Source organism: Poecilia mexicana, unplaced genomic scaffold, assembly GCF_051168715.1.
Source record: "Poecilia mexicana isolate PSO_F unplaced genomic scaffold, ASM5116871v1 scaffold_7, whole genome shotgun sequence".
Lineage (NCBI taxonomy): Eukaryota > Metazoa > Chordata > Actinopteri > Cyprinodontiformes > Poeciliidae > Poecilia > Poecilia mexicana.
The window spans coordinates 21,711,762-21,734,264 of record NW_028263376.1 but is presented as its reverse complement, the minus strand read 5'-3'; the positions used below and the strand labels follow the sequence as shown (position 1 = coordinate 21,734,264).

The 22,503-nt window shown below is 37.1% G+C and overlaps 1 protein-coding gene across 2 annotated transcripts in view; it reads left to right on the top strand.

Annotated features, from left to right (window-relative positions):
• Positions 1 to 22,503, top strand: part of iqsec1a (IQ motif and Sec7 domain ArfGEF 1a) — a 124,726-nt gene that overhangs the window by 749 nt on the left and 101,474 nt on the right. The gene's annotated exons all lie outside the window — the stretch shown is intronic.

The following is a 22,503-nucleotide window of genomic DNA, read 5'->3' as shown; positions in this document are numbered from 1 at the left end:
ATAAATAAATAAATATCAAAGTTAAATAGCCCCCGCTTAACAGCATACTCATTAAAGTTGGGAAATGTCCCCAATGACAGACTGCCACGCTCTGATCAACAGTTCATTCTGGGTTTGGCGGTGTCTGCTGCTTAAAAATGGGTCGCTCAATTACACAGAAAAGCAGAAAATTGCTGTAGTTGGGTTGTAAAGAGCCATGGAAATGCGTGTGAGAAAATCCTGGCCATAGCAACCACAAGCCATCCATCTCTGTGTTAGGATGGGCATATAGTAGCAACCACACGTTTTAAAACACAGAGCTGCATTTTGTCTGACCGACATATCACAGCAGATAAGCAAATTAAGATGGCATGTCAGTTATGCGACTGTGGTCGGTAATGTTTGTTTCTTTTTTCCCCCTGATCATCTATTCAAATATTTCCCCCTTCGTCACAATCATATTCAATAATTTCTGCTGCTAAAGTTGCCATACTTTTCAGTGAAACTCACTTTGCTGCGACCGAAACATATTTGTTTCGCTGTTTAGTGATAAATCATCCACAAAAAATAATAATTAAAAAAGCTTCCAGGTAAACATGCCTTTTAACATAAGGTGTCCCTTTTTTGTGTTAAGTTGTATTTTTGTATTCAAATTCCTCTTTCTAAAGCATCTACTTAAATTATATTTGGCTGCTGCAAAAATGTTTAAGCAATATTTGAGAACACCTGCATTGAAGGGAAATTTGGCATAGATGAAGCACATAGAGGAGGTTTGAGGATGACCAGAGCAGTCTGGAATGGTCAAATTTAATTACCCATGATCCTCTGGGACCATTCAAGCCACGTTATAGACAGGAGTTTAACAATGCGTTCAGCTCATGATATTAGTTTCATTACAGCAATATTTCATGGAAGCTAGTATTTACTGATGTCATCCTAGTGACAAAATTTCATTTTTATTTTCACAAACTAAAAAATTGATCTTAAACTGCTTTTTAAATAGATAATTATCCAGTTTAGGTTTGATCACTGCATTTTAGATTTTGAATTAGATATGCTCAAATGCATTCCTAAAATACTTTATCAGCATGGCACTGACGATAAGCTAACTTTATCACCTTTGGGGTTATCAGAGTCAAACTCTGGCCCAAATACACCAAGCTGAACCTCTGGCAGCCCAATTGCTTCAAAGTTGATGTCAAAACTAATAAAAAGCTGCCATATGTTCACCAATATCAGCAGATCAATGTATTTCGTGTGCCTCTTGTGATGTCATCAAGTCAAATGCACACAAAGCCGATTACGCTGTTTTTCATTGAAGGCTTTTTGAATACCATGCAAAAAACATCAGTGGCAGTCTATTTCACTACTTAGCTGCTTTTTTTTATATTCAATGCACATTTGTTTTTGATCTTTAAAGTGCACTTTAAAGAAGTAAAGATATTGTCTTTAAATGTTCTGGATAAACACATTAGTATCTGTGAAATTATGTAACAAAAAAGAGGGACACTAATTGATTATGCAGCCATGCTTCAGGCAAGGCAGTGGGTTGAGCTTCAGGAAGAGGAGAGCAGATACAGTAACCTCATCGGGCATCTGGCTGTAGTTTCTACAAAAAGACCTTTATACTTGGGCACTGTCAGGATTACCCTCCCCATGTTAAAGTTCACTGTCGGATAGCTGGATTCCCAAAATGCCTCGGCATGCAGACATTTGACTGAGCTTCTGACAGCCTGCAGGATCATGTGATTGTGCCTGACCTTTGTCTCCGGGGACATGTCCATGTCATGGGGATCAGTGGCAGCAAATCAATACTTTTGACTCAGGGGCTGTGTGTCTTTGCTGGTTGATAAAACCCGACTCATGAGATTAGGCCGCTGACCTTTAGCATACTTCCATCTGTAAATCTTGCTCCGGCGTCATGAAGGAGCGTTCTGTGGGGCTTCTCCATAAAATCAGCCTTTTGTCATCTCTGATCCTCTAAGGCCTCAGTGGCTGTTGAGTGTTGAATTTTACTTAGAAATCTGTTTACCTCAGCAACTCCTGATGGATATGTAGCTGCTGTTTGGTTTATGGAGAATGAATTATTCAAAATGTTAGTTATGGAAAGCCATTTAAAAAGATACAGAGGCCTTCAGCAAAGCTTACACCAGAGATATGCAACTTTACAATTTCTAATATGTACTCGCTGTGCCTTGCAAAAGTACGCGTAGCTCTTAAACATTTCACATTTCCTCACAGTAAATGTGAAATTTACACATATATTGTGTACATTTAAATGGAGTTTTTAAAAAAAAAAAAGATAATTATCCAGTTTAAATTTGATTACTCTGTGTATAATAATTTTTTTTTTCTACCATAAACATATTATATATTATAGGAGTTCAATGTGATAGACCAACACAAAGTAGTAGATAACTGTGAAGAAGAAGAACGGAGTTGCTTCTCATATTATTTTACAAACAACAATTTGAAAGGTGCACCGTGTATTGGTTTTCAGTCCAATATTTCCATACTCTGTAGAAACTTCTTAAACTGCAAACACAGCTGCGATACTTGGGAGTACGTTTCCAGCAGGTTTGTACATCTGAACACTGGAGAGCACATGTAAGCATCTCAGGCATTTCTGTTAGCATGCAGGATTCCCAAAATGCCTCGGTAGTAAAAGAGATGTGGAGAGATGTGTGAAGGTACAATTTATTGACACAGGTTTTCAGATGGATTTAGATCTTGACTTCTAAAACATAAGCAGCCTTTGACCTAAACCTTTTTGTTGCTCGGATCAAATGTTTAGGATTGCTTTCCTGCTGGGAGGTGAATGTTGAGGTCTAACGTCTTTTTGAATTCTGTAAAAGGTTTTCTCCTGGGTTGGTTTTCAGTTAGGTTTATCCATCTTCCAATCAACTCTAATCAGCCGTACTGAAGAAAGAAATCCCTACAGCATGATTCTGACATCATCCTATTGTGTTTTCAAGATGTGTTCAGCCTATGTTTTCTGCCACATATAAGCTATACATGCAGGCCAAAAGGCTTAATTTCAGTTGGACCTGACCAGGTCACATTTTCTCGTAAGTTTACTGCGTCCCATTAACGGTTTGTGAAAACTGTAAACTGGACCTCACGTAGTTTTCTTGAAATAACTTTTTTCTTGACTCGCTTTCATTTTGGTTTTGGGAAGTGCATGATTGATACTTTCCATGTCGATAGAAATCTCCCACCTGAGTGGTGGATCTCCGTAGCTCCTCCAAAGTTCCCATGACCCATTAGGGTTTTTTCTGACAAATTCTGTTTGCTCTGCCTGTCTGTTTTGTTGTTGGTAGCTTTACATTTGTGCCAGACTCTTTCTCTTTTTGAATCATGAATTGAATAGTGCTCCAATTAGAGGTTTGAAGTTTGAGATCATGTTTATAACATAATCCAGTTTGAAACTCCACACTTTCTAGGTTTTTTATTAGTGTCAAAAAGTTATTACCGTGCTTACTTTTTCTACCCTACTTTTTTGTATTAGTGTATATATATATATATATATATATATATATATATATATATATATATATATATATATATATATATATATATGAAATACTGTGTATACTGTGAACTTACTGTAGTCACTTCTTTCAAATGAAACTGTTAGTCACTAGTGAATAGCAATGGAAGCAAAGATATATTTTCCTTAGTTCTTTGTTTATCTTCAGGGTTTTCCAGGAAGGTCCATGCTGAAAGTGTTCTCTGTATCTGATTTTCTCTACATACTTTCAAAGTGAGTATGGAGCAGCATCAGAAGCTCCAAAAGGCATACAACTATTCAAGTTCTGTGTTTTATCAAAAAACATTGAAAACACCCCAAAATCTTAGCTTTATACATCTCTCTACATCTCTTTTACTGCCAGGAGCTTTTGTTTAAAGGCAGTACAAGTTGACCGAGTTAAAAAAAAATAAAAATGCATATTTGACATTTATCATTAGTGTAAGTTATTTTGGTGTTAAGAATGTTATTCTTTCTGAGGCGGTGAATGCTGCCTCTTTTGCTTTGAGCCAAAATGGATTTGAGTGTGTGAATGTTCACACATATTTTGGCCACATTACCAACTGAATAAACACTCCAGAGCAAATGAAGGATCATGTGTCTGAAAATCAACACTATCTTCAAACAGCAGATGTTTGAAGGGACACACTTCAGACCATGGCATTGCCTTTATTTCCTCTAAAATGAATACTATGCAGGTTGGTGAAGACAAAGCATATCTGGCTTCTCATGACATTACACACTGAAGTGTCTTTTCAACAGTATGCCAAGAATGTAGACAAAGCTGTTTGTGGTGTAAAGAGTTTCCTTTTTCTTGTTCACTGTATGATAGCTGTCATTGCTGTGCCTTACAGGAACTGGATGAGAGAAGCGAGTAGGTTTTCCCCCAGTTAAATAAATATCCTTTTCCTGGGTCATTTGTCTGTATGAACAAAAAGTCTTCCCTTGAAGAAAAATATGCTTCTTTTACTATAATTTTTTTTCTGTCTTGTGTCAAATAAAAAGGTAAAGATATTATTGTACGTTGACCTCTTAAGAGCTTTTGAATATTTGAATAAATTTGAATATTTGAACAAATTTGCAGAATTTCTCAAGTACTCAACCTAAATCTCAGTCAATTTGCTCTTTCTTTTTCTGGGTTTAATCTGTACAAACAGTGAAGTGCTGGAACTGTTAATCCATCATTCCCCTTGTTGTATAAGCATCAGAATGGTGTAGTTCTCCAGTAACCCCAGAGGATGAGAGGATGAAAATGCATGTAGAGAAATCTTAAATGAATTTTAAGAAATTTGCATTCATTTGCTTTTAGAGCGCTCTTTGATGCACAATATATCAGTATCAGCATCAGCTGATGCCATTTTTTAACATATTGGTATTTGTCCAATAAGTAAAGTTGAGCTGATATGAACAACCAATGTTTATTTCTATTTTGTTCCTGCTTGTGTTTCAGGAAGACGGTGTTAGTCATTTGGTATTTGTTAGAACAAATATCAGAAGCAGAGAAGCAATGAAGGCGGTGTGGTTGTTTTTACCTGGTGTTGAAAGAATAGGGAAATATATATATTATGTGTAATGTCAGGAAATCGGCACAGCAGTGGTGTTAAAATCAGACATCAATATCTGCCCAAATTGTTTAATCAGTGCATTCATAGTTTATACAAATACCCCAGTACACTTTCTAATGCCTATCTTCTATGGTGTATATGGAAATTCCCCAGGTGAATAAATGACGTGTAGACATAAACTTTTTAGGCACCTGTATTGCAGCACAATGTTTTCTAACTCTGGTCCTGAAGGCACACTGCCCTGCTTTAACATGCATGATTGGAATTGATGGCCAATTAACAAGCTTTTGTTGATCTGCAATTATCTAAATCAGGTGTGTGCAAGGAAACATCTAAAACATGCAGGATAGTGCTTTGAGGGCCAAGTTTTTGAAACGCTGATGCAGTGGTGCTCCACATACATTTTGTCCATGTCAGAAGATTCTGTGGCATTCCCATAGCAACTTGCACTGCTGCTCCAAAATCTTCATTGTTGCTATGCAAAGTTTGTGGCAATGAACTGATCATAATGTTGAGTAAATTCATGCAATATCATGCAGATCGTTTGTCAGCTGCCCCCTGTTCCACTTGACTTATGTTGAGTGTGCGATGTAGCGATGACCGACAGTAGAAACACACTGCGATTGGCTCAGACCTGTTCTGCATCAGTTGGGCTTAAAGAAGGAAACTGAAGTAAACCATGGAAGATGTCGGACAGATTTTCTGTGCAACGCTTTATATCAACCCAGCTGAGTCTGGTTCCTCACCTCCTCTGGTTCCACATTGCTTGATTAACCACTGAAAGCTGGATATCACTGATAGCACTTGGATAATTGACCAGATCTTACAGCAGCTCAGAGAGAGGCATGTCTTTGCAAGTGTGCAGAGCATGAGACTCTCAAACCCTAATGATTGGTCGGTTACCAAATAGGGGGTGAGGGAGAAAAATAAAAAATGTTGTATTAGACGTTGCTTTTGTGTTTTTAGTAGATTACATGTTGCTAACTTGATATAAATAACCCAAAGTTGCGCTAAATAACATTTGTGGTTATTGTTGTCTAAATCGGTGTGTGTCTAACAAACGCAGCAGCTATGGTCATTGTGGTACACTTATCCTATACTGTGTAAAAATAAGACTTTTTAATTTATTAGAACAAGCAGTTCCTCTTCTGCTGTTTACTTTTTACAGCTGGTATGGCACTGCCAGAAATCACAGGGGCTATTTTGTGGTTTGCAAATGTGTCTGTAGATATCAGTACACACTACAGTCTACTTCTTTAATGCCGGAACCTGCTGAATCAGCTTTTGAGGTGAACTTGAAACGAAGTGTAAAAGCTAATGGCCCTAAACAAGACATGCACATGGGGTAGCTGAGTTAGGGACTGTGCTATTTCACCTCCAAACTTCCAGGCTTGTGTACACTAACTCAGTTTCTAGCTGTAAATTGGACAGCGTTCAGTTTGGTGAAGTATTTTCCCTGTGCACATTGAAAAGGTAGAACGGTAATGGAGTTGTCAAAGAAATGCAGAGGCTCAAAGCCTTGGTGGACATGGAGTGCAGTTTAAAAGTTTTCTTCTTTTTTGTCACTCTTGCAGTTTTTCAGGCCATGAAAGAAATGTTAACACCAGACATAGATAATCTGAGTGGATACAGAAAGTTATTTTTTATGTGAGATTTTAACTATTAATTGAATGAAAATAGCTAACCAAACTACCCTGGCCCTATGTGAAAGTAATGGCAAGTGCTTCTGCCACCCTTTGATGGCAAGTGCCATCAAGTACTTGTGTTAGTTTTTACGTCACTGTTACTCTGTTGGGTTTGTAAAATACCCAACATAAATGGCATGCATACATCTATGCTAATCCATTTCAATCCAGTTTAAATCTAGGCTTTGTTTAGGTCACTCCCAAACTTTCGTTTAGTGGAGGGTTTTTTAGCCATTCACTTACTCATTTGCTTTGGACCACTGTCTTGTTGGATGTGTAACCCAAGAGCAGTTTAGCTTAAGGTTATGAATCAACGGGTGGGGATTCTTCTTTAAGGTATTAAGGTAGTGAGAGGAATCCATGGCAATTATGTTGACTTGTCCAAAGCAACTCCAGACGATCACACTTCAGTCTTTTCACATCTTTCAGAAAGGTCTGCTTTTGTCTTGTTGATATTTTCCAAAAGTCCCATTAATACCATCATTTCTCAGTCTCTTTTTTATTGTTGAATCCTGATCACTGTTCCTAACTAAGGCAAATTAAATCTGCAAGACTTTAGATGTTACTCTTGGATTATTTTGTGACTTCATGGCTGTGATGTTGATTTGCTCTTGGAGTAATTTTGGGAAGCCAGTTACTCCATTTTTTTCCCCTTTAGTAAATGAAATTGTCGTTGCAAACTGCATGTGTCTGATAATAACATTTGTTTGATCTCAAACATGTTAGGGTGACAAAGTTACAAAAGCAAAAATAGAAATCTGTAATGGAGCAAATACTTTTTCATGGCACCGTCTGTCAACGTGCAGCTTTTATCTTAATTTTCTCCTTCTTTTTTGTTATTGGATCTCTACTGCAAATACAGCACATCCTGTTTTTTCATAGTTTATGTGGAAATAGGTGAGCTTTGCTTTTACTTCCAAGTCAGTTCAGCATGAAGATGTTTCAAAGTCTCTTTTCAAGTTCGGAGAAATATAAAGGAAGGGAGAAAGAAAACAGACTGTGCACAACCAAACACGTGAGTGAGTATTTCTTCAGCAGAGAGCTGCTCCATTAATGTGTTTGCTGCTATCTTGGGTTGGCCTAAAATGGGAAGCTATTTTCCCTTCGTGTTGTGTCTGTATTTCTTCCCTTGACCCTTTTTTTAGAAACAAAAGACAGAGAGCCATAAATGTGATGCGCCACATATCGCGGAGCTGGTGTTGCCAAGTCAACAGATTTATCTGTGGATTGTGCAGAACAAGCTCCTGTATAACATGGTCAGTCCAGTTCTATGGGCGTACACAGAGGCTGCACAGATTAAGGAAATCGATCTGTCTTTTGGGATTGGCACCTGGTATGTGAAAACAATGCGCAATATTTTGAGATAAGTTAGAAACAACATGCCACCATTCTCTATTTACATTTCTGACTGTCTAATTTTCTTTTCTTATATATACCAATGATTGTTATTTCTAAACTAATCTCAAAGCTGCACGTCTCCTTTCCCTGTATAAATCCAGTATAAAGTCACTGCTGACAGTTGTTCTGATGAAAGGTTGCTGCTGGTTTAATCAGAGTGCATCACTCACGATATTAACCCGGCTCTGGGGTATGCGGGGGTATAGTCCCTGCAATCACTTTCATTTCTTATCTCCTAACTGCTTGGTGCATCTGCCTGTCCATGTTTAGCATTCAAACTTTGTCCCAGGCCCAGATAGCCAACCGAGTGTAAACAATATTTGGGATGCTGACCTGATCGCTGGAGAGATAACTTCTTCAGCCGGGGATGGAAATCAGCTGACACGTCGTTTCCAGAAAAGCTGTATTTGAATGCAGATCTTCAAACTAGAAGCTCTTTAATGCCTGGTTTGGCAGCTTATATTGTGTTGCACAGAGAGAGGCATGCTCGTTGTTTCCTGACAGAATGAAGGAAAATCAGGCATCAGAAAGGGTGTCATCTCTCAAGCTGTTTTTATCTAAGTAGTCATTTAAATTTCTTATAAATCTGAGTGAGTAAAGAAGCAAAATTAGACTTAAAAGATCAATTATTAATGAATGACGTGAGAAATCTTTACCAACTCCAGCACCCGTCCTGCTGACGCACTAATGAGCGTTTCAGTGCTGATGAATGTGCATCAAAGCTCTTGAGGTGTCAATTCATCTCGACCTCTGTGTATGAAAAGACGTCTCCCGCCACGTTCTCGTTTCTGCAGGTTTGTGAAGCCAGGCTGCACATACAGTAAAACAACGTTTTATGGTGTTTATGTTCACTAGTATATTTTTAGCTGTGATTAAACTGAAATTGCTTTGATGCCGTATCCCTGCAGTTTTTATGTTCTTGGTGAATTCAAGCAGCTGCATAATTATGCAAATAGTGATTTTTTTTTTTATCAAAAATGTCTTTACTGTACTCTTTTCAGTTCAGCAAAAACTTGGACAGCTGTTCATGCAATTTAGCTTGAAGCATTTCTTAAAAAAAAAAAAATCTATTTAGTCATATTTCTGGAAGTGGGATGTTTGACCAGGCCCAATTTTAAAACTAAATTTTAAAACTTTTTTTTAATCGTTTTTTTCAAACTGTTTTTCCTCTTTAAACCTATTTTATTAATATGTGCATAATATTATTGGCATTATCATGTATGATGCACAAGTTGCCAACAGTTTACATGTAAATTCAGTAAAGTTAATCAAAATTTAGCTTTGTTTTGGAATGTAATCATGAAACTTTTACAATAACGTTCAGTAGAAATAACCACAATATATCTCAAATAGAAATTGTAAAATGATCTGTTACTTTTGTTGTACATGAAAAAGCAACAGTTAGTTTTAGTGTTGCAAAAATAATAGATTGCATATTTTAGTATTATTTTCGATTAGATTTTTTTATATTTAAAATATCACCTTATTAACCGCTGTTAAGTTTAATAGCGGTTTTTCCAGAGCTTAGTCTGCAGAATAAAACTGCTCTTTGTCATTTTGTTCTTGTTGGAGCACCACAAGTATAAGAAGCTGAGGATTAGATGTCTAATTAGGCCACCCTACAGCTCATAGTTTGCTCAATGTAGTGTTAAAGCAAAGTTACTTTAATAATTGTAATCCATGTCCCTACTTTAGTGCCCACATCATGATTGTGTGTACTTTTTTGCTACTGGAAATAGCAAAATATGTTTTTCTTGGAAGCCAAATAGAGTGTAGCACCTTTTGTTGTTGTTGTTGTTGTTGTTGTTTTTTCAGCCAGCTGACTGTCAGCACACAGCAACTGATGTGATAAGGACAGTGAAGCTCTGCTCTATGATCCATGTAGCAGGACAAAGCCTTGTTCACTCTCCTTTTTTTCTGTTGTACACTATTAAAATAGCTTCAAACTGCAGGCGCAGCATGACAGAAATCTTGTGGGAATTTGAAATCATAGCATTTTTAAACCTTGGTGTTTCTTGATTCACCTCATGTCTACTTTTGTAAATAGTTTGGAAATAAGATTGTGGAGAAAAATGCTAGGTTGGATAATGTTAAGTGCTATTCTGTTCACTCAGGTTTCTGAGGAAGTTGAAGTCTGCTTAGAATAGGTTCCATGAATGTGACAGGCACTAAGGAAAACAAACAGATTTTAGGTTTATTCGTTTTTATTTATTTTTTATTTAATTTCTCGCTGAAATTATGCATTGTTCATTGTTGTCTAATTCTCCATCTCTAGTTCGATGTGGAGTAAAACATACTTGTATCCTAATATTTCTAATCCCTAACTAGTTTACTCTAGTGAGGAATTTAACATGTCCAGCTGCTCAAATTGTTTGTGTTCATAAATAAATAACTGCTGTTTAAATTTTCCTCCCGCATAGTTGCGCAACATCTTCCAATTCGTTTGTGAATATTGAAAATGTTCAGTTTGCAGCATGAGATCTACTTTTGGTCTAATCAAACGTCATTTACTTCAACTGGTCCCTTCCCCAGCTCTTTTCACCCAGTGGTGCTGCTCAGCATCTGTTTGGAGAATTTTTGTAAAAAAAAAAGAAAAGTTGAAATAATTTCAAGACCTACCAATGGTTTCCTCAAGTGAAATTAAATCATATTTCCCTAGATATAGCGACAGTTGAGCAACTTACCCTTAATGTGCAATACAATTATGTTTTCTGCTGTTTTATTATGCTGCCACCTTGCTTTGCAGATATTGCAGCTAGCATGCCTCAAGTTGTTTTAGCAATTTAAAATTTCATAAGGTTCATCATAGGTCAGGTCACCAAACTTAATGTGATTCCCCGTCTCACTAAATAACACATACCATGCGCTGTGGCAGCATCTATCAATTGTACAGGCATGTCTGAATGAAGCATGAGAACGTCAATAGAGAAGTGTCCAGTTTGTGATTGACTTAATGCTCCTGCTGCACCAGATCAATGCAGCCATTAATTATGTGTAGAAATGGCTAAAGAAACTTTAATTGACTAAGATTGGATATCCTACTGGGCTCTGAAGGGACACAAAGGCTTCAAATGTTGTCAATTTAAATAATCGACTTTGCAGTATTGTACTTTTAGAAGAACCAGAGGTCAGCTTGGTGTGCCATTAGTTGTCTATTTTATGTTGTTTATTTTGCCGTGCATGCCATCTAAGAATGTTTTAATGATTCTAAATGTGAAAAAACACAGTAGAATTTGTGACTCAAGTTCTGTTTTATGTGAGAGGTTAGGGGTTAGTGTGTGTTGCTTGTTGCTTATGTATTTCGAGCACGTCTTTGGATGAAGCGGGCTAAATTTATAATGCCTTTCTACATCAGGACAGTTTTGCATACTTTATAATTACCTCACCATCCAGGGATGAAAACTCTGTGCTTTGAACAACCAGCAGCAATTAACACAATTTACCAGAAAATAGGTTGGAGCCACTGCAAGCCTTCGGGCTGCTGTGGCGAGTTACTCTTGATGAGAGCAGATGAAGTGTCTGCATACTGTGGTTAAATAATGTTGTCAGGTCATTGTTGCAACATTTTAGTAACTGCTTGCAGAACGTCACTGTGCCGTATGAAATGTAAGGTTTGTCAGAGTTGTGATACCCCATTTGGCAGAACTTTCTTTACACGTCCAGAAAACCTGGGGCAGCCTCACTTTGCTGGTAATCAACAATTTATGCTATAATCTCAGAAAGAGAGTTTTACTGAACTGAAACAGTGGGTTTTCCTATAGAAATTCAGGGCAGATATGCAATACTGGGACATGGTTGTAATGCAGATGACCACAGGAGAGCTTTAAATACAAATAGTGTGGTTTAATGAAATAGGCACCATATATTAAAGTTCTGTGTAAGGGCTGTTTCAGGTTGTTGATTTTGGCCTTTGCATATATCTTCTTAAAACCTCTGGTGGCTTTATAATTGCCTCCTTTATTAGTTATAATCACTGTGTCTTGGCTCCTTTACTGTAATTTGCTGCCCGAGGAAACTTCAGCTGCCCTCACTAAGCTCCTGGATGGAGCCTGCGTACTGGAGATTGGCAAGTTCATAAACAGTTCACCCCGAGCCACTGTAACCGTGTTAGCATGTGTCTTGAGGCCCCCTCAACAGGAAATAATAGCATAATGGGGAAAGCCTTTTCTTGTGGCTGGTGCTGTCCACTCGTTTACCCAGTGATCTGCTGAACAATCAGTGTGCCAAACAAAATTTACGAGCACACGCTCTCCCTCTCTTCAGCAAATGCCTTCTAATGAAATACTCTTGATAGATTAATGTCTACGCAAGAATGATTTGCATTCGGTCTAACCTATAAATCTTCGGCAATGGCCAAAGACGTGGAGCTTGCTCTCAAAATCCGCTGCAGGCTCCCTTGGTCTCTAAGAGGCCATGTCTCTCCGAGCATTTTGGTGTGGCAGCAGTCCTGCTGGAAGAAAGCCAGCAACTGCTGACCCATTGTTACCTGAATCAAGTCTTTAATGTTGAGTTTAAAAAAATGCTTTGTGTACTTTGATGCTGCACGTCATTTGCCTCAAGGGGAAGCATAATTAAGTCATAAAGAGCATTCCTTAGGTTACAAGCTAGGGGGTGGGATATTACCGTTTTATATGGCCGTTAGTGGGAAAAGCTTTGCTGTTCTTAATTTTTTTTTTTTTTTTTGCAAAATTCCCTCTCATTTGCCTGCTGGCCAGTCTCTGCTTGCAGAAAGAACACCCCATCCTTGTTCTCAGCCCTGAATCTCAGTAGTAAAAATGAAAATATGACTTGGACCAACTCACCAGCCAGCAGCAGTGGGACTTTAAAGCAGTTAGGCTGAGGGAGCGACAGAGGTGATAAATCTTTGAGAGTCCAGCTGCAGACCTCACAGCAGGCCACTTCTTGTCACATTCACAGGTTCCTTATGAAATGGTCATTACTAGACAGTAGCTGGTCACTGCCATTTAGGTGTTTCAAGGTTTGAAAAAGTTCCGAACCACTAAAATGTTCCATCATATCGTCCTTACCGTTTAAAGTCCTTTTAGTAAAAAGTTAGAGAACGTGCCAGAGCGCTTGGCGTTTTGCCATGGATGCTGCTCCTCCACACTGTTGTGGTCAGCTGTTAATAATTTTGCATAAACATTGATTATTGTGATTCTATTTGCTTTCCTACTTGAAAAAAGGGAGATGTCAGAAATGACAGAATCTTTTCTGCCTCAATCATATTGTGTTTGATTGATCCAGCTGCTGGACGGCTTCAGTTGTAGCCAGCTGAACTACATCAGTGCAATGTTGCAGTAGAACAGATGTTTATCTGCTATTCAACCCATAGTCCAGCGATTCCTGTCATTGCTAGTAGTGGGTGTCTAAAACTCTGGCTTTAAAACTAGGCTTAGCTTTTGGCATTTTGAAAAGGTTTGAACTTTTGCAAGTTGCCATTTCTCGCAGGTTTGATGAATGAACTTGGTTTTAGCAGGAAAGAGCTTTTTTCTGGCTTTGATCCAAAACAACGTACTTTTAGAAGACACTTTATGACCCCCAGAATCCCCCTGGTAAACATGACATGACATGGAGCCCCATTTTTATTCAAACACTGCTCACGTATTTGTTTTGACACAACTCAGTGAGCAGGACACTGTCGCAAAAGAAAAAAAAACAATGTCCAAAATTTCTAACATGTAAACAGATACTTATGGATCACAAAAAGATACTAGTTACACTTATTTAAAATTATTTGAATTTGAACAATTATGCAACTGGGGTTTTTAAAAACTAAATTGTTTTCTTTACTGAAGAAATGTTCTAAAATTAATAGTTTGGGGTTTTTCTAAAATTGTGTTAATTATGAGAGGAATCTTTGCAAGAAACTAGCCTTTCTTGATGTTGATGCACTCCACGACTGGTTTTACTTAAGCCTGGTAAAGCCCCGCCGTACTCATTCCACACTGTTTCATTATTCCACGCTGTAATCAACACTAAAACATCACACTTGAAGGGGCCAGGAGGCCACAGTGAGGTTGGCTTGTTCATTCTTTATTTCTTCACAGTTGAACCAATTATCCAGCTCTCAGCTGTCAAAACCAGCTGATGCAGCAGCCGAATCGAAGGCAATTTGTTGCGTAGTACCTGTGGAGAGCCATTTGAAAGGCTGCCACTAGTTTTCTGCCAAGCAGGAGTGTGTGCGTGTGGGGTGTGTGTGTGCGTGTGCGTGTGCGCGTGGGTGTGTGTGTGTGTATAGCTGACGAGGTGGAGGCTGAGTCAACAGCTAAACACAGATGAGGATCTGCTGCTCACACATCATCTTAGTCATCAGGGAAATATGTCAACACAGACTTCCTCTTCTTACACCACACAATGTTTGGGTTGAAATTTTAGTGAGAAGTAGTTAGTACATGTAAACAAGTTAATTTAGACACACACAGTGCAGCTACTGTAGTTTCGGTTTCTGACTTGTGTCAGACGCAGCCGACGAATATCAGAGTGACTTGCTGGTTTGCATTGGTTTTCAGTCATTCCTTCTGGGCTGTAATTTGTTTCCACTCGGCCTGCTGGTGTGTACTTATTTTCTCCTTTTTTTTTTTTTTTATTAACCCTGGACTTTGTAAAAAAAAAAAAAAAACAAAAAAAAACGCTTAGGGCTTGTTGAAATCCAAGCAATATTTTCAGGAATGCGTCCAGAATAAAAGTGAGATCTCCTGGTAGATCTGGCTCCATGTGTCAGGTCCGCTGTTTAGCAGTTTCTCAAATTAAGGTGGGATAAAGGTCAGCCAGTTTTTCATCGAGAACAAGTACTTTAAGGGAACCGAAATGTAAAAGTCAGAGCTTATTAACCTGTTCCATTGCTTTCTTCTATGAAGCAGAAGTAGTTTGTTTTAAATAAATGGAGGGCAAATCAATTTATTGTACGATGATAACAAAAAAAACAGTAGCAATACTTCAGAAGTCGTCTGGCCGATGTGTGAGAGTGAGGCCTTCTTTGAGGGGATTTGAGAATTTTGTGCTCATATGTTACCGTACTATAAAGTCGTAAGTGCCTCACATAAAAAAACAAAAAACAAAAAAACAAAATAAGAACAGGACTGCTATTTCTTGTAATTGGTTTCATGGTTTTGGTTTCAGTTAACATTTTCTAATCTGAAACACTTTTCAGATGGTTCCCTATGTGGTGCTGCCTCAAGTTAGAACATAGTTTTTTTTGCATTAGGATGAACATATCAGTGTCAAATATGTCAAAAAGAAGTTTAACCACACGTTTACATAAATGTGGACATGAGTGCCACATTGATTTCTAGCTTTTAACAACAAATTTTTTTATTTTTTTTGGAAGTACCAAGTATTTGGTGCTTTGAATTTGCAATGACCAAGTTTCTCTAATTTACAAATGATTACAACTAGACGGCAATTCCTCATCCTCAGCCACTTTAACAGAAAGAAACCTCCAGCAGTTTCCTTTCGGGGGCTTTTATAAGTGTGCAGTTGTTATTGAAAGAAAATGCACCTTTAAATGCAACTTTAAGGACGACTAGAAGCAGGAATGAGAAATTTGACTTGCAGCTTGATTTGTAAGACAAAACTAACAAAGTAGAGGATACTTTCTAGGAAACCCACAATATTTATCACTTTTTACGCTTTATTTTGCTGATGCACGCGGTTGGATCAAAAGTGGGAATCGTCTTGCATTCTAAATTTATGACGCATTTAAAAAAGGATCAGAGAAGACTCGCAAACATAAAAAGAATTGTGTTTTCAATCACAAGGGGACATATTTCCATCAAGGTAATTGATAATACAAAGAATTTACTTCAAATTGTGGCAGTCAAATCAATACAATATATTCATGTTTTTTGGGCAGAAATGAGATTAATGTGTCTTGACTTCAATTTAAATGACATGTCACCGGGTCAGTAGATCAATTCTTTGGGGCTCAGTCCCTCCATCTCACACTGCTTGACATTTATCTAGATAATGTATTGGCTGGTAGTGCAGTGTCAGAGTAAATAATGAGAAATCAACACAGGTGAAGAAAGTGGGCGAACTATTTGGAACAGTTTCCAGAGTTTTGTAGCAGTGTGTGTGCGCGCGTGTGTGTATGTGTTTGCGACAGATTGCCTCCCTCATTTTTCTGGGCCAGACAGCTATTGAGGGTCACGCACCAGTAACTCCATCCAGATGCAGCACATAATATGAGAAGCAAACCTCCACAGAGGAGCGCTCTTCCGCATGTTTGTGCTGCTGATTTCTGCAGAAAACATGAATGATATAGATACATGTCAGAGCCAAGAATGTGGAGTAAATACCTGTAATACAAGTACTTCACTGAGACAGCGTTGCTATAACGCATCCACTCCCCCACAACCACGCATCCGGGGGGAGCAAACTCCTCTTTATGAGTAAAATGCTGTACACTATATCATGACTGCGGTCAAAAATGGATCTTTTGAAATATTGACAATAAATGGGCTGAAATGTGAGACATGATGAAGCTCTGCAGCAACCTACCAACATTAATGAGCTGCTGAATTTGTTTGCAGGTTCATTGATCATTTCGTGGCATTGTTGTGAATGGAAGCAAATGTACAAATATTGTGATTCATTATGTTTTTATTCTGTCAGCAAGGAGTTTACGAGGGACAGCACATAATATTTCATAGTTGCTGCTGAAGGGGAAAAAAAACAACTTTGGGTAACTTGTGGTTTATTAAGCACAGTTTTGGATGAGTTTGGAGATACATATGCCAATACACCTATGTATTTTTAAGTTAAAAGTAGAAATAGAAAAGCATTGTTTTTGCTTGTAGAAAAATATAATATTTCTGTTCATAATGCTTTTTTTCATTTTCTAAATTACTTTGCATAAAACATTTGACGCAATCTTTATCTCCTCTCTAAATATGAACAAGTTCAGTTTATTTCATGATCATTCTCGGTTGCCTGGACACCAATCAGGTCCCTTCATTTCAAGGCTAAATAAACTCATCTCATTGTTACTGCAATCTTTTTTTTCTCCCCCGGTGTATAGCTTAATCTCTTTCTATGTCTCTCTCTTGCTTTTTTCATTGAATTTTAAAAGCTGAAGACACATTTAGTTGACATCATTATTTACTAAAAGTGATGCTCCGATCAGGGATTTGTGGCGAGTTCCAAGTCTACAATAACTAGACAGAATGCTTTTGTATGAAATGGTTTGTCGTGAAGTTTTACTGATACCCAAATTGACTGAGAGTCTTACCGAAAGTAGCCACTTCCACATCAAAGAGTGTTGCCCATGTTGTAGAGTTTTAGATATGCTTTATTGATTAATCAGAAAAATTTTGGTTGTTTGATTTTTGCGATCGGTCAGTCACTGGTCAGGGCCAGTCAGGTCCAAATAATAGCCTGACTCCAGACGTCAGTAGATTACTTGCTGTCACTAAATGATGGTCATTTTTTCACAGCAAAAAGATGACAATAGACATTTTTTGTTGTTTTTTTTTTATTTGTTTCGTTTTGTTTGTTTGTTCACAGAAAGGAGAATATTTGTTATTTGGAATTACCCAAGAAATCATCTTTTGCCATTTTTGTGGTTTTCACAGACAACCTCATTAACTCTGACGTCATATCATCACATGTTCAATCACAGTTGAAGCTGTCTGCATCTTTATGTAACCCAGACATTGTGACAAACATATGGAGCTCTTCTGGTGTTTTCTCTTTTATTTTTTTTATGTGGCCTGTCAATGTTTCACAATCAGACAGTGTCTGGTGTTAATCTGTGTTCTGAGCCAGTTTAATATTTTCTCTTGATTAGCAGGTGTGCATATATTGGAAAGCTCTCAAATATTCTTTCTCCTCAACTTTAGAGGGTGATGATTCTTGTTTTTTGTTTTTTTTTGTCATATTTTTTGATTCAAAATCATGAATTGATCAGAGCAGAGCCACATAATCACATTGCTTTGAAAATAACCATGCAAATGGTTGTTCAAGTTGACTATTCAAACTGCTGCTTTTTCTCTGTTGCATAGTCAGGCTATTTTAGATGCTTTCAATCTGAATAACTTGAACTTTCTGAATACTTACTGCTGTGTAGAATTCACCAATTATGTAATTAGGCAACATTTTGTAAAATACTTGTACTAAATTCTATTGAAACTGATGTGGCAACCCTGACAGGAACACATCTGTTTGAATATTTAGCTTTGTTTACTTTTCTCAAAACAGCTGGATAGAGCAAATTGAGTTTTTCATTATGGGTAGGAGGAAACGATTAAATGAGCTTAGAACATCACACTTGTGTTTGCCAGTCTACATTCATCTGATTACCTGCAATTTCAATAATGAATGCAGTAAAAATTGTGTGTTTTGCCACAGAGTATTTTTTGTTTTTTTTTAGAGGATTTACCTATCTTGTTGTAAAGATAGGTTATCTATCTTTATCATGTTGTAAAGATAGACTATCTATCTTTACAACACAATAAATCAAAGACATAGATGTTTTTCGTTTCCATTTTCTGAAGTTAAATCTTAATTTCTCTTGTTTTAGGTCAGGTAGAATTATCAAAATTATTTCTTTTTGCTTTATGCCACAATAATGAGAGAGTATGTCTTCAAAATGTGACGTTTGCATACAGAATGATTAATATCTCGTTTTAAAAATGAAGGAAAGCCCAGATGATGATGTCATGGCTTTGGAAACTTCTGAAACTAACAGTTTGGAGGAATACTTGTCGAATCACACTGCTTTGCTGTTTGAAACGACTGGAAAGTCAAAAGAAATCAGCCAAGACATCAGGAACAGAATTGTGCAAGTCTAGTTTAGTCTTTGGAACAATTTCCAGATGTATTTAAACAATGATATGCCTTTACATGTAGATATGATGAGAGCAGGATGGTAGCATCATGTTGTGGGGCTGTTTGGCTGTTAAACTTTGTGAAATAGATAAGGAAATAACATTATGTAGAAATATTGACGAAACATCTGAAGATATCAGCCAGGAAGTAAAAGCTTGGGCAGAGATTGGTCCTCCAAATGGATAATAACCCTCATCATACATCCAAAGTGGCTTCAGGACTACAAAGGGAATGTTTTCAGGTGGCTTTTGCAAAGCCTTGATCTAAGCCCTACAGACAATCTGAAAAGGTGTGTGTGTGTGTGTGTGTGTGTGCGCGTTTGTTTGTAATACCTTGTGGGGACGATTTTCCTGACATATGCTACGTTGTGGGGACCAATCGCTCCTCGTGGGGACCTGAGTCTGGTCCCCACAAGGGGAAACCCTGTTTTTGGGTCAGGGGTCAGAGTTAGGGCTAAGGTATGAATTGAGTTTTGGTTAGGGTTAGGGTTAGGTATGTGATGGTTAGGGTTAGGAAAAGGGTAAAGGTAAGGTTTAGGCTGTAGAAATTAGTAGAAATGAATGGAAGTCAATGGAAAGTCCCCACAAAGATAGCAAAACAAACGTGTGTGTGTGTGTGTGTGTGTGGGGGGGGGGGGTGTGTATTAGTAAGGCGGCCTATAAAAACTTGAATCAGTTACATCAGTTCTGTCAGGAGGAAACTTTTGACCTAGGTTATGTAGTTTTATAGAAATACTGCCAAATACTAAGTGAAAGTGTGAGCATGAATGGGTGAATGGCTGAAGTGTGCAGCGTTTTGGGGTCCTCTAGACTTAATGAGGTGCAACACAAGTACAAAGCCAAATGTATGTAAATTTCTGATTTTGAAGACGTTAATAAAATAAATCTCTGAGGTATCCGTTCTATCTTTATTGTGGCATTTAGTAAACTTTTTGTTAGTAAAGTTCTGGTTTCAATTATGTGTATGTAAAGCACTAGAATGTAAGAGAAGTGTCTTTTTTTGTTTTTTTTGCAGTAACATTTAGATAATCTTAAGACATTGTCTCACCTTAAACAGGCTGCTTGAATTGGGCTGCTGTTTTGTGATTTCTGCATTGATTTTGGCCGTTGTAATCAATTTGTCAAGGGATTAAAGAGAACGCTGACACAGCAGTTTGAGGTCATATAATTAACCTGAGCAGCTTCAGCTAAAAGAAACAAGACTTTATTTAGACTGCTAGTTCACTCAATGCTGTTTACATCTTCTTCTGATAAGATATGAGTCTTCATGGATTGCGTGAGATGCTTCCCAACAAGTGTTGCTGTTAATTCATTCACACAGACGTCCTGAAGCAATTGTTAAATGTTGTGTTGTAATTAGTGCCCTGACAATATGTGACAATGAAAAGTATTTTCATAGAGTTTTATTGATTCTAGAAAAATGCAGACAGTCTTGAACAGGCGTGTCAAACTCCAGTCTTCGAGGGCCGGTGTCCCTCATGCTCACCATGCATGATGCAAGAATGGAAAGGAGAACTCCTCTAGAACAGGAAGGATCCTCCAGATTTTTACACTGGTAATCAGGTTTTCCTTGGTTCCTGCGCTGGAAATGTCAGGGGTTAAAGTAATGGACCCAGGGAATTCCATGGTTCCTAGAAAAAAGGTTCTGCAGTTGAAATACACCAAAAGAGTGTAAAAATATTCCACTTATAAATGGGATTCTCCTGCAAAGAGCCAGTGGAAAATCACTTTGCAAACATTTCGCCTAAATGTTATGTAGTAGTGGCCGGCAAGCCTGCTGCAAATATTAGCATTTTATGTACTTTTTTTAGATGATATCAAATTGCATAAGTTTTCTTGAAAGAGCAAATATAGTTAGAAAAGTAACAGAATTTTTTTTTTTAACTCTTTATTTTTAACTTTTTTTTCCCCAAAAGAAAATCAACTATGTAACTTAACATAAACAATAAAAAACTGTTATTTGTGATAACATGACTAACATTTTTTTTAATATATATTTCAGTGATTCTTGAGAATAGGGACAAAACAGGTCCTATGGATAAAGCATGAAATTTGAATAAAATATACACAAAATATATTTTTTTCAAATATCTAACTAAACTAACCTGGGTCATGTGAGCACAACAATGTATATTTTTCTTTTTTTTGCTGAATATTTTTTTATTTTAAACATTGTAGTCGGTGGATGATGCCTGTAAAAGCCCTTGTCCAGGAGCAGAACTCAACACATTCTTATAGTTTAAAACAATTAAAGAAATACTAAAATTATATATTATGACAATTAAGTATAAGTAGTCATATAAATAATTATAAAAGTATCGATAAATTGAATTAAAAATAATTTTTAGATATTTTCCAAGTCCGTTGAAATTTGTCCTTAGTTTTTGTCAACACCGTCAGAAATGAAAAGAATGTAAAAAAATCAGGCATTATTGGGGGGCACCAGAACTTCTGAGGACCCCATGACGTTGTTTTTTCTCTTCCTTTGCTAGGAGGGCTAGTTAGCTCTGGTTAGCTTAAGTTATTCTTTAGTTTTTTCTTCTGTTTTATTCCTAAGTTGTTTGTCATAACCATGATGTGTCAACTCCATAACTGACAATTTACAAAACTTTGATGAAATTTTGAGAAATAAAAGCTTAATTTTGGTAAACTGTAAAGATTTCATGGACCTGACGAGCTACAATATGGCCTCCTTCAGAATAACATCATGTAAATTGAGGTAGTTTGGCATTTCGTCAACTCCGTCAGATGTCAACTCCATCAGAGTTTTTCTGACTCTTTCAGTGAAATTGTTGTCAAATCTCACTTAATTGTGCAACTAATTCATTTTAATGTATTTTACATGAATTGCATTACTTCACATGTACCAAGTTTTTCATTTTACTCACTAGTTTGTCACCACCTTCAGTTCTGTGTCAACTCCGTCATGCACTGTCAACTCCATCAGATGGACTTTTTCTTGTTTTTTGTTTTAAATAATATTTATTTTATTTCTTGAGAAGCATTTGTCTGTAAATTGAGTAAAAATATCACTAATGGGGTATTTTAAAAATCATTTTAGATTTATTTTTGTCAGATGGTGATGACAAAGTTCTGGGTCAGGTCGATTAAAAATGTAATTTTTTAAAAAAAAATTCGCAACTGGGAGCCTGTACCTTAGCATCTTCATGTTTTCTAAACATTATTTGTCATATTTGCATACATAAGGTTGAGAAATAATAAAAAAAAATATGGGAAAATTAAAACCCATTTTGTCCCTATTCTCAAGAATCACTGATTTATATATTTTCTTTTGTATTTCCTATTATTTTTTTTGTGCATGTTAAATATAAGAGACCATACTGTCAATTATCTGTCAATTAAGCAGTTATTACAAACATTTAGTATAATCATAAATGCTTTATAAGTAGAATAAACATATCTTATGACAGCATTTTCAAATTCAGAACATAATCATTTGATTTAGCTTAGATATTTTACTTTTGCTCTATCACACCAGCGATTTGATATACCTTCCTGCT